Here is a 15,497-nt window from a genome sequence, read left to right as displayed (position 1 = left end):
TCTGAAGACCCATTGAGTGACCCAGTGGAAACAGTAATTTTTCATGCAGAAATTTTCCCAAAGCTTAAATTACCTCTTTATTATATATTTCCTTGTTCTAACTTGTGGAAAGAGGTCATGAGGTCTATTCCAAGAGGATTCATCTACGAGAAGTCAGAGGGCAGAAATAAACCTTTCTCAGGAAAAAAAAAAAGTGAGGATTTCCACTCAAGAGACACTGATCGGGACCACTGGAAGACCCAAAACCAAACCCTAAACCAGTTTTCTGTCTTTCCGTGTTGGAACGATGGAAGAAGAACAATGAGAAGAAGAAGCATGAGAAGAAGCAAAATCTTCCAACTTCTCCAGTTGCAGGTGCTCATCACCTTTTGAGCATTCAGAAACACCGTTTCTGCAACCAAAACCACATTAACCCACAAGAAGACCCTTCCTCACCGCTCCCAGCCTTGCCCCAACTTCCATCAGCACCAGAGAAAACATCCAAATCACTGCAACTTGCAAATTGCTCCCTGCCTTTCCCCCTCCTGATGGTTGCTTTCCCCCAAGGAGCCTCCAAGATGCCCCAAACCATGACCTACCACAACAATAACCAAGACCAAATCAGAAATGGAGCCAATTAATTAACTGGGAACTGGTGCAAGTCAACACACCTCACGATCAACTTGCCATATGGCTGCCTGCACCGGACACGGTTGGTTTACTGGCACTTGATGTTGGTCCCAATTTGTTTACCATGAAACAGGAGTGGCAAAGACTGGGATAAGTAAGATTTTGAGGGTTGCTGTAGCTTTTTGGCTCTCCTTTGAAATTTTATTGGCTGATCTCCTACACAGCTGCTCCCTGCTGAAAAGACACATCCCACCCCCGATGCCGTTGGCCATCGACCAACATGGGAATAAGTACAAGTATGGAGTGGTTTTTTTGGTTGATGTGACTTATTTGGGGATCTTTATATTTCGGGGGGGGAGGAATACACAGTGATTTAACCAATACTGAATTAGATGGAAAACCCCCTTCTTTGCTGTCCCATCCCCACCAAATGGGGCAGCCGGAGGGGGTGCAGCATGGTGACCACCATCGCACAGTATAGTGGCTCCGGGACTACTCAATAGCAAAATTTTGGGGGAAATACTTGATTTCTTCAGCAATAAATGCTTCCTTTTCCAAAGCACTAGTTCAGAATGGAGAAAAACATTAAGATTTTAAATGCCTCAATGAAATTTAATTTTTGGTTTGAATCAACAGCTTCACTTGGTGCCATTTTAATGCTATTTTAAGTTGAAATGTCAATTGGAAACTAACATTTAAAAATGTCAAAACATTTCATGTCTGCAGACATTTCATGTCTGGAGCCGATAGTTTTTTTGCTTCCATGTGTCCAAACAGAAAACACTTTTGGAATTTTACTGTGAAAAAAATCCAACCATATATATATCTCTAAAAAAATCAATATTTTGACTTCATGGAATGAAAACAAAGTTAAAACATAGTATTTCCTCCAGGATGCTAAACAATATTTTCTGACAAGCTGTAATCACCAAAAAGTAATCTGAACCAAATGTTTGCTACTGTGGTCTGTCATAGCTATGCGGGAAGGGAAGAGAAATAGGTATTTTTGTTATCGTAGGCTTTCTGAACTCTTTTTTTGCCAGTTATTTCCATATTCCCACAGCTTTTCTCTCTTATTATATCCCAACAGGAAAAAATTAGATTGCAGGAAGCCCCTTCCACCATCCCCAACCTTTTCCAACCCATTGATTTTCCTTAATAGCAGGGAAAAAAGATGTTTTTTCTCCTCTGGGGGGGGAAATTTGATTTTGGGGGAATTTTCACTGTATTTTGCATTAACGACCCCCCTTGCCCCCATCAGTCCGGGAGATTTAGGGAGGAAACAGTACCAGGAGTTTTTTCCCGCGCTCAGCGCTGGGTGCTGGGACCACATGCATGGGGTGTGTGGTTTTTATCCATTGTAAATGTAATTTTCCATTTATCTCATCTTTTAAATTTCTGCCTTGGCCATGCATTGCCAAATAAAAAAAAAAAAATTGAATGAGAAAAAAAAATAGAAGTTAAGCAATCTAGGCCAGTTGCTGTACAAAAAAAAAGAGTTTTACTGATTTTTCTGGTTCCAGGAGCAGGGGGTAAAAATGCAGCGTTGCAAAACGGGGTAAAACCCAGCAGTTTTGGAGCCACACCGGGCTGTAAAGCAAATTTTTAGTCCTGAAGCTCACACCTCCACCATCCTTGCCAGGGCTGCTCGACCGCCCTCCATCACCTTCCCATCTCCCCCAAATTTCTCTTTTTCTCTTTTTTCTTTGATGAACCCAGGCTACAGCCCCGCACCGGGAATAAGAGCAATTATCTCGTCTCGCCACATTTTTCCAGCCCTGCCTGAGGTTTAATTAAAGCCAAGTAAAAAAACACAGAGGAGAAGCGCTTCATTCCAATATCACCCCATTGCATACAGTGGGGAGGGGGGAAGGAAAAATAGGGAAAAAATAGGAAAAAAAACACCAAACCTTTATGGTAGACTTTTTAATTTAGCAAATCTTTCTGTATGTTGCTCCTTTATCATATTTCCTTTAATATATTTCCTTTATATATATTAAAAAAAATATATAAGAATATATATATGGGTATGCATGTGCACATGAGTACATATGCTTATGTATACATATACTAGGATACACACGCACCATCTCCCTATAAAAATATATATATAAGTGTAGCCTAATCCCCTGTAATCTCCTTGAATTACACCTAAACCACCCTCCTTGCAGGTGACCTTTCCACAAAAGGCTGTTTCTATGCCAACAGCACTGTTTGAGTCAGGTGAGAGAAAAAATACTGCAAAATAATCTTCAATTTTTTCTTACTTCGCTGTTTTCACCAATGGCCAGGAGATGGACGGTGCCAGAAACCCCACTATCAAGGACAAAAATTAGCATTAAAAATTCATTAATACATACATAGGATTTGAATAGTAGGGGGAGAACATGGTAGCCTCAACCCAGTTTAGATTTTGCCTAAATTCCTAGCATCATTTCTGGGTAAAATTCCCCTTGTTTTGGGGTTCAGGATCAAAATCCTGTAGTTTTAAGGTCATTTCACCTCAAAATCTGTATTTCTGTCTCCTGCCATACCTCACCCTGCAAACGCAACCTGTGGGCATTGGTTCCTGCTAAAAAGTGCAAATACGTAAAATTCTGAAAATGACAAATTATTCCCATTTTCACTGATTTTTAAGGAATTCCAGCAAGTAGCTTGTCCAAAACAGAAAAAAAAATAAAATTATAATAAATAGCAGATTGAACTCTGAAAAATTCAGAGCAATTGTTAAAAAAATAATATGCATCGTCCTGGTGAGAAACACCAGGTAATAAGGTAGCCATGAGATTTGGCAAAGTAAAAGCAGCTCAATATAAATTATTTTCTGCTGATAAAGGCTGGTTTGTGTCCAGATAATTTTATTCCATTGAAAATTTGGGATATTTTTCGTCACTTTCTTGAGTTCCTTGAGCTCCAACTCAGCCCAACCTGGAGCATAACAAAATGATATAGAGAAGGAAAAATGAGATGTTTCCAGGACAAATTACCTGTTTTCCTTTATTTCTGGGGCTTTTTTTGGTGTGTGTTAGGGAATCGCACAAGGACCCACAGCCCGTTGGGTTGCAGCACACCCAAAATTGTCCTTTTTTCCCTCACAGTGAGCAGGACGTCATCCAAATTCCTGCATATTTTGTTTTTATTGGTGGGGGGGGATGTATTTTTATTTTTCTTCTGACCTGACCTCAACACCTTCGTGGGTCTCAGGAGGAAAGATATTTCCCGATGCCTCCATGTCGCAAGGCGCTGAACCAAGAGGATAAAAATACTGGTTGCCATGGGAACATAAACTCTGGAGTTTGAAAATACCAGAATTAAACCTTGCACTAATTTCAGTCCTTAAACCCCCATTTTTGCATCTGCGTTTTGGTGGGTTTGGGGTATTGGAGGGAAAACCTGAATTTGAAGCAACCCAGCCAAGGTTTAACATCCTTAGAGATGTTTTCCCACAGCTGGATGCATCCCAAAAGAAGGAAAAAAATTATAAAGTATTTTTTAAAATAAAAAATAAGAATTAATCCCAAATTGTGGGATCACTTCCCGCTATCTGACCTTGGAGCCGCTGCTCTGCATCAGCCCCACGGATGCATCCCAGTGCCAGGGTGAGGAGCCGAGTGTCCAGGGCTAATAGATATAATACAAATTTTTGCATATGATCTGGAAAAACTGCTCACGAGGCTTAATTTTATTTGCTCAAAATACACTGTGATCACTTAACAAATATTAAATTATAATAATAACGTCCCAGCGCTAACGATGCTTGGCCAGAGCATCCCCTTTACCAGCGGCATCAATGGCTTCGAATGGGCTTGGAGCGACTTTTGGAGCTGGTGCCTGCAAAACTGTTCAGCCCAAGCAGGAAGCAGCCACACCCAAAGGAAAATAAATCCTTTTTTCCTTCATAATTAGCAAGAAATTGGGGATCACAGGCAGCAGGTTTCATAAGAAAACATAAATACAACTATAGTTGGTATTTTTGCAACTTTGCCACGTAACGTCCATTTGCCCTCTTTTTCATCTTTTCAATGTGACGCCTGTTTTGCCTATTTTTATTTTTTTTTGGTTCACTTTTTTTTTTTTTGTTGAAAATGGCATGGCACCAGACCCTTGCACTGGAAGCACTGGGATTGCTTCAACTGGTTCCACATTCCAGGTTTTCCTGCAAAATCCAGTCCAACGCCTCTGAACACCACCCCCCGCCAAGTCCTGGCTGCAAACCTCCCAGTGACAATGTTTTCACCCAAAATAGGGGGGTTCTGTGTAATTTAATTTCTCTAAAGCAATCAGGCCACCATACTATTGCATTTTGAGGTGAAAAAGCTCAAGTTGAGGCATTTTTGGATATCAGCAGGACGCTCCATCGGGCACCGGAGCAACCGCGGGAATTTACTTACCTGGGTGATGCTTTCCTTTTGCAGCAATATCCGCCCCTAAAAACCCCTGAATTGGGGCAGAAATGAGCCACCATGCCCAAAAAGGGGAAGTTTTCCCCCTAGATTGCTAGCTGGGAGAGGAGGCCTGGCTACTTGCAGGCCTCTGCAAAAAAAAAAAAAAAAAAAAAAGCGAAAGAAAAGGGAAGGAAACGTCAGGAAAAAATAAAAAGGCAAGGGAAAGCCAAAATAAAAACGCAAGGAAAAGCAAAAAACCATGCTCGTCAGAGCAGTTTGGGGAAAAAAAGGTTGAAATCAGCTTCCCTGAGCCGCTTTCCCCATAATCCCTCGCTGTCCCCCAGTGGGCTTGTACAAACAGCATCGGAACGGCGAGCGGCCGGGCTCCGGCCACGCTCCCAGAGCTGTGATTTGAAATAAATAAGTTCCATATGTGTGGGCGCGGGGCAGGGCGAGAGCCTGCACCTGAGGTCTCCCTGCTGGCAGGGAAACTGCATTTTGGGGAGGCTGAAAGCTGGATTTTGTGGGGATCTAGTGCTCCCCCGCCTCTAAAAAATACGATTTTCCGGGTAGCATGGGAAGGGGAAGCCCCATTTTTGATGCCAAAGCAAACAATGCCAACGGATTGTTGATGGTATTTTATGTATATGTATATTAATTTGCCTTGGTTTTAGTAATGCAGCCAGAAAATTCAAGGTCTGGGCATGGCAGAGAGGGGAAAGGCCACAAGGTCACTGAATTTCATTAGACATTACACATCATGTATCACATATCACAATATGTATAGAAATAATCTATATTTCTTATTATTTCAATAATGTATTCTATACCAATCCCATATATAATACCCATATGCCATGCTATGTTATATATTATAACATATAAGAACGATAAATTATTTATTCTGTATTATTCCCACATATGGTAACATATATATGATACAATGGTAATAATTTATAATATATTATGTATGATTCCAGTATATTTCTCTATTATTCCCATATATTATGTGATAAATGTATAGTATGGTGCAGTATGCTATGATACGATACGTTAAATAATGGGAATATATATATAATGGGAATAATACACACTATATTATATGTTTTAATATGTATTTTAATATATATATCATACATACTAATTTGTATAGATCATAGATACACATCTTTAGGTATGTGAGCATCTTTTTTCTTGAGTATTTGGGGGAAAAAGGTCTTTTTAGAGTAGTACCTGATGAGAGACGGTGCCAGGATCCATGAGGTTACTTTAGGCAAAGTGCTGAAGAAAGTGGATTTTTGGAGGAATTTGACCCTTGTACAACAGGCAAAGGATGACACCAATGGCAGTTTGCAACCCCTGGCACCAAAGCCAACTAATTCTTCCCCTAAAAAAAAAACCCACTGCATCATTCCAGGGGTGCTTTTGGCACTCCCAAATAATTGAGATGCTCCCAAAGGAAAAAAAAAAAAAAAAAGGATATTTTCCGTATTGACCACCAGCCTGACAGAAAGGAGACGAAATTTGGCGCCTTTTCCCACTCCGACTTTTTACCTGGCCTTGTTTTTCAGTCCTTTTCTAATAAAAAACAAGCCAATAAAGTGAAGATGAAAATATATTCATTAGGATTGATAACGCTCATTAAAAGCGGCGGCGTAGGAAAGCATGACTCCGCTTCGGCGAAGTAAAGGGGAAAAATGCAAATTCTTCTGCATGAAAAGAGGATATTTCCCTAATCGCCTCAATCAAATGCCGGCGCAATTATCTGTGGCCAACCCAATGGGTTAAAATTATCCTCTTCATCTCCGGACACAGTAAGGAGCCGAAAAATGTTTCATTTTAATAAAAATGAAATCTGGACCCTGCAGAAACCAGCTTCACTAATGACGTGTTTACATAGAAAAAGACAATTTCTATTTAATGGTGATTACCAGCGAGAAAGAAATTAAACTTCCTGGAGTATATGGGTTAGGGATAATGGGAAGAAAAGAAAAGTTGGGGTGGGGGGTATAAATCTGCTCGCCGGGCACCAGCTGGCACTGGGCACACCAAAAATGTCCACTATTTGCTACAAGAACTTCTGTGCACGTGTGTGTGTTTGCACGCCTGCCAGTATGGATGGGCATGCACCTGCAAACATGCACGTGCGTGTGCCAAAACGCACACGCAACGGGGCGCATGGAAAGAGGCGTGTGAACACGCACATGCCAACACAAACATGCAAATGTCATGCCAGTGTGAACGCACACGCAAACAGTCCAATGCACACACGCGCAGGCGAATGCACATGGAAACATGGCCATGCACACATGAACATGCCAACATGCCAATGCACATGCCAACATGAACCTGCACATGCCAACACGCACACGCCAACACGCTAATGACCGTGCGGATGCACACGCAATCGTGCAAACGGGCAAATGCACACGTGTACACACACAGAGGGCAATGCACATGCAAACAGCCACAAAGCCCAGGCACACACGCACGTGCAAACGCAAACACATCTGGAAACACACACACAGGCAAGTGTGAACGCACACGCCAACATGCTAAGGCACATGCCCTCGTGCAGAGGCCGGGATGCGGGCACACGTAGTGCACAGGGGAGTCCTTGTAGCGCAGCATCTCCCTTTTTTGCAGGTGTCTGGGGGGATATTTTTGCTCTTGAGATGGGAGAAGAAGGTGCAAGATAAGAGTTTAATCACGGAAATCCAGGCTTTTGGCCCACAGGGTTGCCTGTGCTGCTCCTTCCTATTCATTTTTTAATGATTCTTTTTTTCCTGGGGTGAAAATTCTCACTTTTTCTCCCCAAAACACTAAGCTAAGAGGAGGTTTTTTTGCAGCCGGCTCCTGCGAAGGCTGAAATGAGTTTTCGGGCTGGTGTCTGCGCCAGGGCCATTCCCATCCCGTGCCGACCTCTGCAAACCCATCCCGGGGCCAAATCATGCCGACTTTTAATGTCTGCTCTTTTATAAAGGGGAGCAAACATCTGCAGAACAAGCCCAGATGTGCATCAGTTCTCCCTGCCCCCCCCTCCCCCGCTTAATTCAGGAATTTCAGCTCCGAGGCACATAATGCAGCAGTGTCTGGGATGGTTTAATAATAGGTAAAATTAAAATTTGTTACCAAAGCATAATGAAGAACGCACTCGGAAGGAGGTCTGGGGGGAAAAAAAACTAACAACCCTGAGCTGAAGTCTCGGGGGAACTGTTGGTTCAGAGGAACGGTAAACAACACGCAGGAACGCAACTTAATTATCGTTACAAGCTGAGGATGTGACTGGCGGCAGCGGGAGCGGAGCCGTGCGGCCACCCCTGCGGTTAAAGCCCAAGCATCCCCCGAAACGGGGAGAAAAATTACATTTTTGCTGGAATTTTAAGTTTAAATGATGAAGCGTGGCGGCTCTGTGTCGGTATCGGGGACACGCATCCCGGTTTCTCGCTCACCTGAGCAAAAGGCAGCTCATCAAGAATTTTTTTGCTCATTTTTTTCCCTCTCTTTAGGGCAAGAAAAGCTTGAATTTGGGCACACACAACCACCACCACCACCCCCCCTCCCCTGTATTGACACCAGCTGGGGATTTGCCACCCATCACTCTCTGGGACAATCTACCCTGAAAAATTGCCAAGAAAATTGGGAATGGGTACGAAAAACACCTAAATTCCACTTTTTACCTGATGCTCTAGAAACTCCAGACAGGGAATGAGTTTCTTCTGAAGGACAAGCCCCTTCGCCTTAGTTTTGCATCAGCTAAAGCTAAAATATCCAGCCAAAACTGGATCAAAAGCAGGAAGATGCCACGCTGCGGCAGATTTGGGATGGGGAAGTGCTTGGTTTGTGAAAGAGCTGCCCGGAGGACGCTGGGTGCTGCGGGATGCACCAGCCCCCTCATGGCCACCAGAAACACCTCGATATTTATATATTTACATACATAAATTGGAAATTGTCTTAGATTTAAACGAAGGATGCTGGTGGGGATGCTGGCTAGGAGCAAAGCAAGGTTTAAAAATCAAAGGATGGGGACGGCTGGGATTAAACCAGGGATGCTGGGGAGGCAGGGCAAAGACACTGGGTAGGATGAAACCAGGATCAGCCCTGAGATGCTGGCTAAATTCAACCCAGGGATGCTGGAGAGGATGAGTGCAAGGAGACTGGGTAGGATCGAGCCAGGGATGTTGATTAGGACTGAGCCAAGGGCAGCAGATAAACTGAAGATGCTGGTTCGCGCCAAAGAAAAGATGCTCCAAAGAAAAGAAGCTCCATAGAACTGAACCAAGGACGTTAGCTGAAATCAAAGCAGGGCTGCTGGCTAGGACCAAAGCAAGGATGTTGGGTAGGATCAACTCAAGGATGCTAGAATCAGGCCACAGGTGCTCCTGCTGGTGCATCAAACCAACGCTGCTGGCTAAATACAAACCAAGGATGCTCGGGAGGGTCAAAGCAGGGATGCTGGCTAAGATTGCACCATCTGGGAGCAAGGTGAAAACGATGGGTAGGACTGATGTGAGAGAGAATCAAACCAACAATGCTGTCTAGGATTTGACCACAGATGCTAATTTAAACTGAGGATGCTGGTTAAAATCAACCCAAGGATGCCGGATAGGATCAACGCAATGATGCTGGTTGGGCTCGAGCCAAGGCCTGTGGCTAAAATCAACGCAAAGACAGTGGCTGGGACCAAAGCAAAGACACTGGCTAAAAGCAAAGCTCAGCGACTCTCCATTTGAATCCAGCTTGTAAGAAAATGCTCCTTTTTGCATCTCCCCAGGCTGCCAGCAGCAGGGCTCGGTGCCTCCGTGGAGGCAGCGCTCATTTTTTTATTAACTCGACTGAAGGAGCTGGGAAGAACACGAGCTGTTTTCTGGCCAGGTTTGGATCCCACAAGGTCCATCCTGTTCCTGGCTCCAGAGCCAAGACCAGCCTGGGGCTGTCTGTGTCCTGCTGCCTGCCCGGTACAGGCATGTCTGTAAGTTGGCTCAACTCCCCCAAAACCCCCCGGGCTATTCATTACCATGGCGCAGTTATTTCTGCAAAAATCCTTTGCTGCTGTTATTTAACTTGTCGCACAGCCCCAGCCTGCAAATTCGGCAACATTTTGGTCAAAACGTGCTTTTTTATCCCCAATTTTCTTGCCAAACACACTGCTGATAATTTCTGCACTGAGCACAGGGCTTGGCTGTGAAGTGGTGATGCTCCTTTTCAAGGGCTCTTCAGCTTTTATCAAAGGCTCCCAACAACCCCAAATCAACCAAATCCCCCCCCAAAATCTCTATTTAGTTCCCAAGCTCAGAGGAAAACCTCAAGATTTGGGGTTTGGGGTTTTTTGGACACCTGTTTGCATTGGTGCAGGGTAATTCAGTCCAACACATGCTCTTTACTCACCCTCAAGAAAAAAAATAATCCTCATGCTTTGAAATTCAATTAACTGGTTTATTTCTTTTATATTTAAAAAAAAAAAAAAAAAAAAAAAAAAAAAAAAAAAAAAAAAAAAAAAAGGGGTAATTTTCCCAGAAACATCGGATTTTTCATGACTCCCTTGGCACACCTGAGCTAGATTTAACTCCCAGAAGTAAGTCCAGTACAGAGAAGGCAGCATAAACCTGTTTTTTCCCTGCAAATCTAATAGCGATGCAACAGCTGGAGGAAAAAAAAGGGTCCCCAGTGACACACCCAGATCCCATCGACCTTCCAAATGGGACAGAAAATAATTCCTCTGCCGAGTTTTGAAGCCACTTTACACCATTTTTCTGCCCTGGAATGAAGATAAATTAAGCCCCAGGTGTTGCTACCGCCTCGATCAATGTTGCATCCTAAAAAAATAATAATTGCAAAACGGTCTTCTAATTATTTTAATAAGGATGCAGCTCCGGTACGATGAGATGTGATGCCCTGCAACCACACTGGGCTTTTTTTTTTTAATCTGAGTGCAGAAATGTTACAATCCAGGGCCAGGGAGGTTTGGATGCGCAGTTATACAAGCTATGTGCTTAATGAGGGGTGCCTAATTAAGGTCAGGGAGCGCTGGCTTCATCAGGAGACCCTGCATCAAGCCTGGCCTGGGTTTTTTTTTTTGGAGGTGTGTGTCCCGGACCGTCTGGCTGCTCATCCCAGCAAGGTCACGTCTGCAATAATTAAGTACTTCAGCTCATGGGTTGCACCATCCTCGTACCGAAATAATCCCAAATAATATCCCAAATAATTCGGCTGATCAAGCCGGTGTTTGCCTTCCCAGGGAAGGAAAAGCTGGTGGAAAAACACGGATGTTCTTAAATTCCTTGGAAATAAGAAAGGTTGAAAGTTTGGAGGGATGCAACCCCCAAGCGTAGATGCCAAGTAGGATGAGGATGAAATAATCCCAAATATCCCGAATTATTCTCCCAATTGAGCTGGCCTTTGCCTTCCCAGGGAAAGAAAAGCTGGTGGAAAAATATGGATGTTCTTCAATTCCTTGGAAATGAGGAAATGAGGTTGAAAGCTTGGAGGATGCAGCCCCCAGGGAAGGACACTGAATAGGATGAGGATGAGGATGGCTGGAAAATAAGGATGAAGGCAACGGCATGCATCCGTCTGGATGGTTAAAGCAAACCCAAGGTCCCCAATTTTGCAAAGCTGTTGGGTACCTCGCCACATTTGTGTGCCCCAAAATTGCCATTTTTCTAGGAAAAACCCCACTGCACGCACCTTGCTGGAAGGTAAAGCTTGCAGGTCAGTTAGTTTCTTAAAAAGCTAAATTTTGCAGAGGTTTTTTTTAATGTATTTTACCTCCTTTTATCTCTTAGAAGGAATAAAGGTGAGTGGCCTCAGGCTGGGGATAGCACATGGGAATCTCTCATGGCTTTCTGAAGGAGGCACAGCTCAATATTTCCATTATTATGTGGAAAGATAAATATATTTACAATGAGGAGCCCTTGTTCCTATAGCAATAATAATAATTATTATTATTCATTATTATTATCATCATTATTGGGGCACAGGCAGTCTGGGGGGGACTGGGTTAAAGGAAACCACAGGATGTAGGATGCGATGATCAGTGGCGGATGCTTTCAGAGGCATTTTGAATTTAAAAAAAAGGGATTTTCCTGAGATATTGCACGACTTGCTCCCCCAGTTTGGTGGACAAATCCATATTCCAGTGGTTTAACACCCAGAAGAGTTGAAGCTCTCCAGGACCATGAATATGCGAATAGCAAATGTGTGTCCTCATCCAGATTATCCAATTAAATCCATTCAATAGACAGAGTATTCGATTATTATACATATATTAGATCTATATATGTATCTTCACCCATATTATCCAATTAAATCCACCCCATATATATATATTATTGTATTATATATATTACATGGATACAGTTGGATAATGTGGATGAAGTTATATAGATAATACCTATATATATAATTATCCGAGAGAGAGAGAGGATATATGGGCGGGAGAGGATATATAGACAGAGGGTAAATAAAAAAAAAAGTATAATATATATTGGATTGATATACCATATATTCAACTGATATATGGATATAATAGTATGGATTATATGGATATAATATACTTAATGGATACATTTATCAAATATATCCAATAGATATCCTATATTATGTCCAAGACATGCATCCAATATAATAGATCCAACGCATGGATATAACTTAATACATCCAATATATCCAATGCATATCCTATATATATATAAAATATCCATTATATCCATCCATTATAATAGATCCCATGGATATAACATAATATATCCAATATCTATCATATATATATATACACACCACCTTCTATAAGCATTAACCCTTTCTGCTGCCGCTTTTCATCTCTTTTATCAAATGTCCACACTTTTCTCCAAAAAACCCAAAACCCTTTTCTCAAGTTTTTGGCTTTTTCCCCTCCAGCGCAATGGTGATAAATCAGATTTTCCTGTGATCGATATGATTAAAGCATTTTCCCTCTGTTTTGGAGTGCCCCTTGCACCCCAAAAATAGCTATTTTCTGCAAATTTGACAGGCAAGATGCTCATGGAAGTGACACAGCCATTTCAACCCGGATTCTACCCGTTTTTAGATGTCTACCCAAATACGTGAGAATTCTGGTGGCAGGTGTGGCTCTGAGGATTTCACCTAACTGGGAATTTTTGCTTTTGCTGAACGGGTTTCTGGGAGTTTCCCGCTGAATTTTACTTTGCTGTGAAACGTCATTCCTGTGCTAACAATGTCAAGTGTCAGGGCACTTTGGCCCTGAGCATCATGCTACAGCCAAGGCTTTCATTTTGCTTTTTTTTCCCCCAAACAAATAAAGTCCTGGTGGGAATCAATGTCTTTTTTTTGCCAAATGAAATCCCCTGAGTCCCAGTGTCTGACTCCACATGGTACCAGGACTGATCCCATCTCCATCCCAACACCTGGATCCTTGGTACCGGGACCGATCCTGGCTCCATCCCAACACCTGGACCCCATCCAGCAGCAGCAACTTAGAAAAAATTCATTTTTAAAATTCCCCAAAGCCCTCCCAAAAAAGGTTGAAGCCTGGCTATGGAGCAAACCTGGGCAATGCTTCAAATCTAATGGTCATCAACAGCAAAACTGCACCCCAACCCCTTTACACCGGGGAAAGTTACCCCGATAAAATAAAAGAAGTTGTTTAAATATCTATTTTTTTTCTTTTTCTTTTTTTTTTCCTTTTTTTTTTTTTTTTGCCCATAGAGCTGGAGCTGGGAATCCATTAGCCTTTAATGAAGTGAAACCCTCATCTTGCCGGAGCCACCTCATTTAGCGCAATTGTTTCGCAGCCATTACGGAAAGACAATTACAAGGAAGCGGCGAGAGTAATTGGAAATGCTGGCGGGAGTTGGGCGAAATGATAATAAATAAAAATATTCCCCCTAATAAGCTTGCCAGGAGGGGGGTGGGCTGGAGAAAATCAACATAATTAGAACTGAACCTCGGCAAGGAAAAACAGACAGCGGGGTGGCGAGTGCTCGGCACAGAGAAGGCAAAAAGTGGAGAAAACTTCATTTTTTGCCCCCAAAACAGCAGGAAAAAAAAAACTTTTCGCACCTGTATGAAGCTACAAGGAGGGAAAAATGGCTGGAAAAGGGGATGCTGCCCATGGGGATGGAGAGGATATTCCTCTGCTACCGACCCCAGGATGTGTTTGCTCCTCCAACACCTACTCCAGGCTGAAATTAAAGTAAAAAAAAAAACAAAAAACAAACCTTAAAATCAAGAGGGTTTTATTTGTGGGATAGTGAGGAGTGTCATCGGGAAACATGATTTTTTCTGCAATAGAGGGAGTCTTTTCTGCATGCAAAATGCAATTATTTTAGCAAAACCTGTACTATTTTAATTATCCTTAAGAATAAAAAAGCACTATGGATAGGGATTTGGGGGGTACTGGAAGGGTTAAATCACATTCAGAACTGTCAGTGGGTTCCCACCTTGCTCCTGGCTTTTTCCCCCAGAACAAGCCCTGTGTCCTGTGCAAGCATCCAATGTCTGCCCCATCCTCATCCCACCCTGATGCTGCTCCTCCAAAGCGCTTCGTGGCAACAAAAGTTCAATAAATTAGGGTTTTGCACCCAAAAAAGTTTTTCAGGTGGGGATTTGCACCCAAAAAATGTTGTTCTAACAGGGGCTTGCTCCCAAAAAACTCCTTCAAGCAGGCGCTTGCAGCCCTTTAAACAGGGGTTTGCACTCAAAGTCCTTCAAAAAGGAATTTGCACCCCAAAAAAAGGCCACTCAAAAACCAATTTGCACCAAAAAAAGTACTTCAAACAGAGGGGTTACACCAAAAAAAAGCCCTTAAAAGAGGGGCTTGCACCAAATTTAGTCCTTCAGCCAGAGGTTTGCAGTCAAAAAAAGCACTTCATGAGGATTTTGCAGAAAAAGAAGCCCTTCAAAAAAGGTTTTGCACCAAGGAAGCCCTTCAAATAGTGGGTCTGCACCAAAAAAGAACTTTAAATAGGGGTTTGCAGAAAAAATAAGTCCTTCAAATAGGGGTTGTCACCTTAAAAAGGCCTTCAAAAAGGGGTCTGCACCAAAAAAGGGTTTGCAGCAAAAAAGCCCTCTAAACAGGGATTTAGCACCAAAAAAAAAAGTCCTTTAAGTGGGTGTTTGCAGCAAAAACCCCACTTTCAACAGGGGCTTGCAGCAAAAAAAGTCCTTCAAATGGGTTTTCACCCCCAAAAAATCTTCCCTCTCTGCTCCCATTCTCTGGAGGGCTGGCTGAAGTCCCCACACCATCCTATTTTCCCAAATACAGGTGAAAAAATACCTATATCTGAATTATAATTGAATAGAATATTGAAAATTTTGTTTCTGAATTCTGAAATTTCTGTGAAATTCTGTTTCTTATAATTTTGCTCCTACTTGGAGTCTCTGCCGTCCTGCCAGGGTGGGGAGGAGAAGCCAATGATGCTGGGAGCATCCCAAGCTCTGACCGTGAAGCTCTCAAATATAAAATACCCCCCAAAATAACAAAATACTCTCCACTTCCCTAAA

The 15,497-nt window shown here is 42.6% G+C and overlaps 1 protein-coding gene across 2 annotated transcripts in view; it reads right to left on the bottom strand.

Annotated features, from left to right (window-relative positions):
- PKNOX2 (PBX/knotted 1 homeobox 2) overlaps positions 1 to 15,497 on the bottom strand; it is an 83,032-nt gene that overhangs the window by 53,778 nt on the left and 13,757 nt on the right. Inside the window, exon 1 of one of the 2 annotated variants that reach the window (XM_014961064.1) lies at positions 14,055 to 14,158. The exons of the other annotated variant lie outside the window; for it this stretch is intronic. The gene's annotated coding sequence lies outside the window, so the exon portion shown is untranslated. Of the gene's footprint in view, positions 1 to 14,054; positions 14,159 to 15,497 lie in introns of those variants that run through there. 2 annotated transcript variants of the gene reach the window in all.

This window comes from Calidris pugnax, unplaced genomic scaffold, assembly GCF_001431845.1.
Source record: "Calidris pugnax isolate Ruff unplaced genomic scaffold, ASM143184v1 scaffold269, whole genome shotgun sequence".
NCBI lineage: Eukaryota > Metazoa > Chordata > Aves > Charadriiformes > Scolopacidae > Calidris > Calidris pugnax.
The sequence above is the reverse complement of the archived record's forward strand: the minus strand, read 5'-3'. Positions and strand labels throughout refer to the sequence as shown.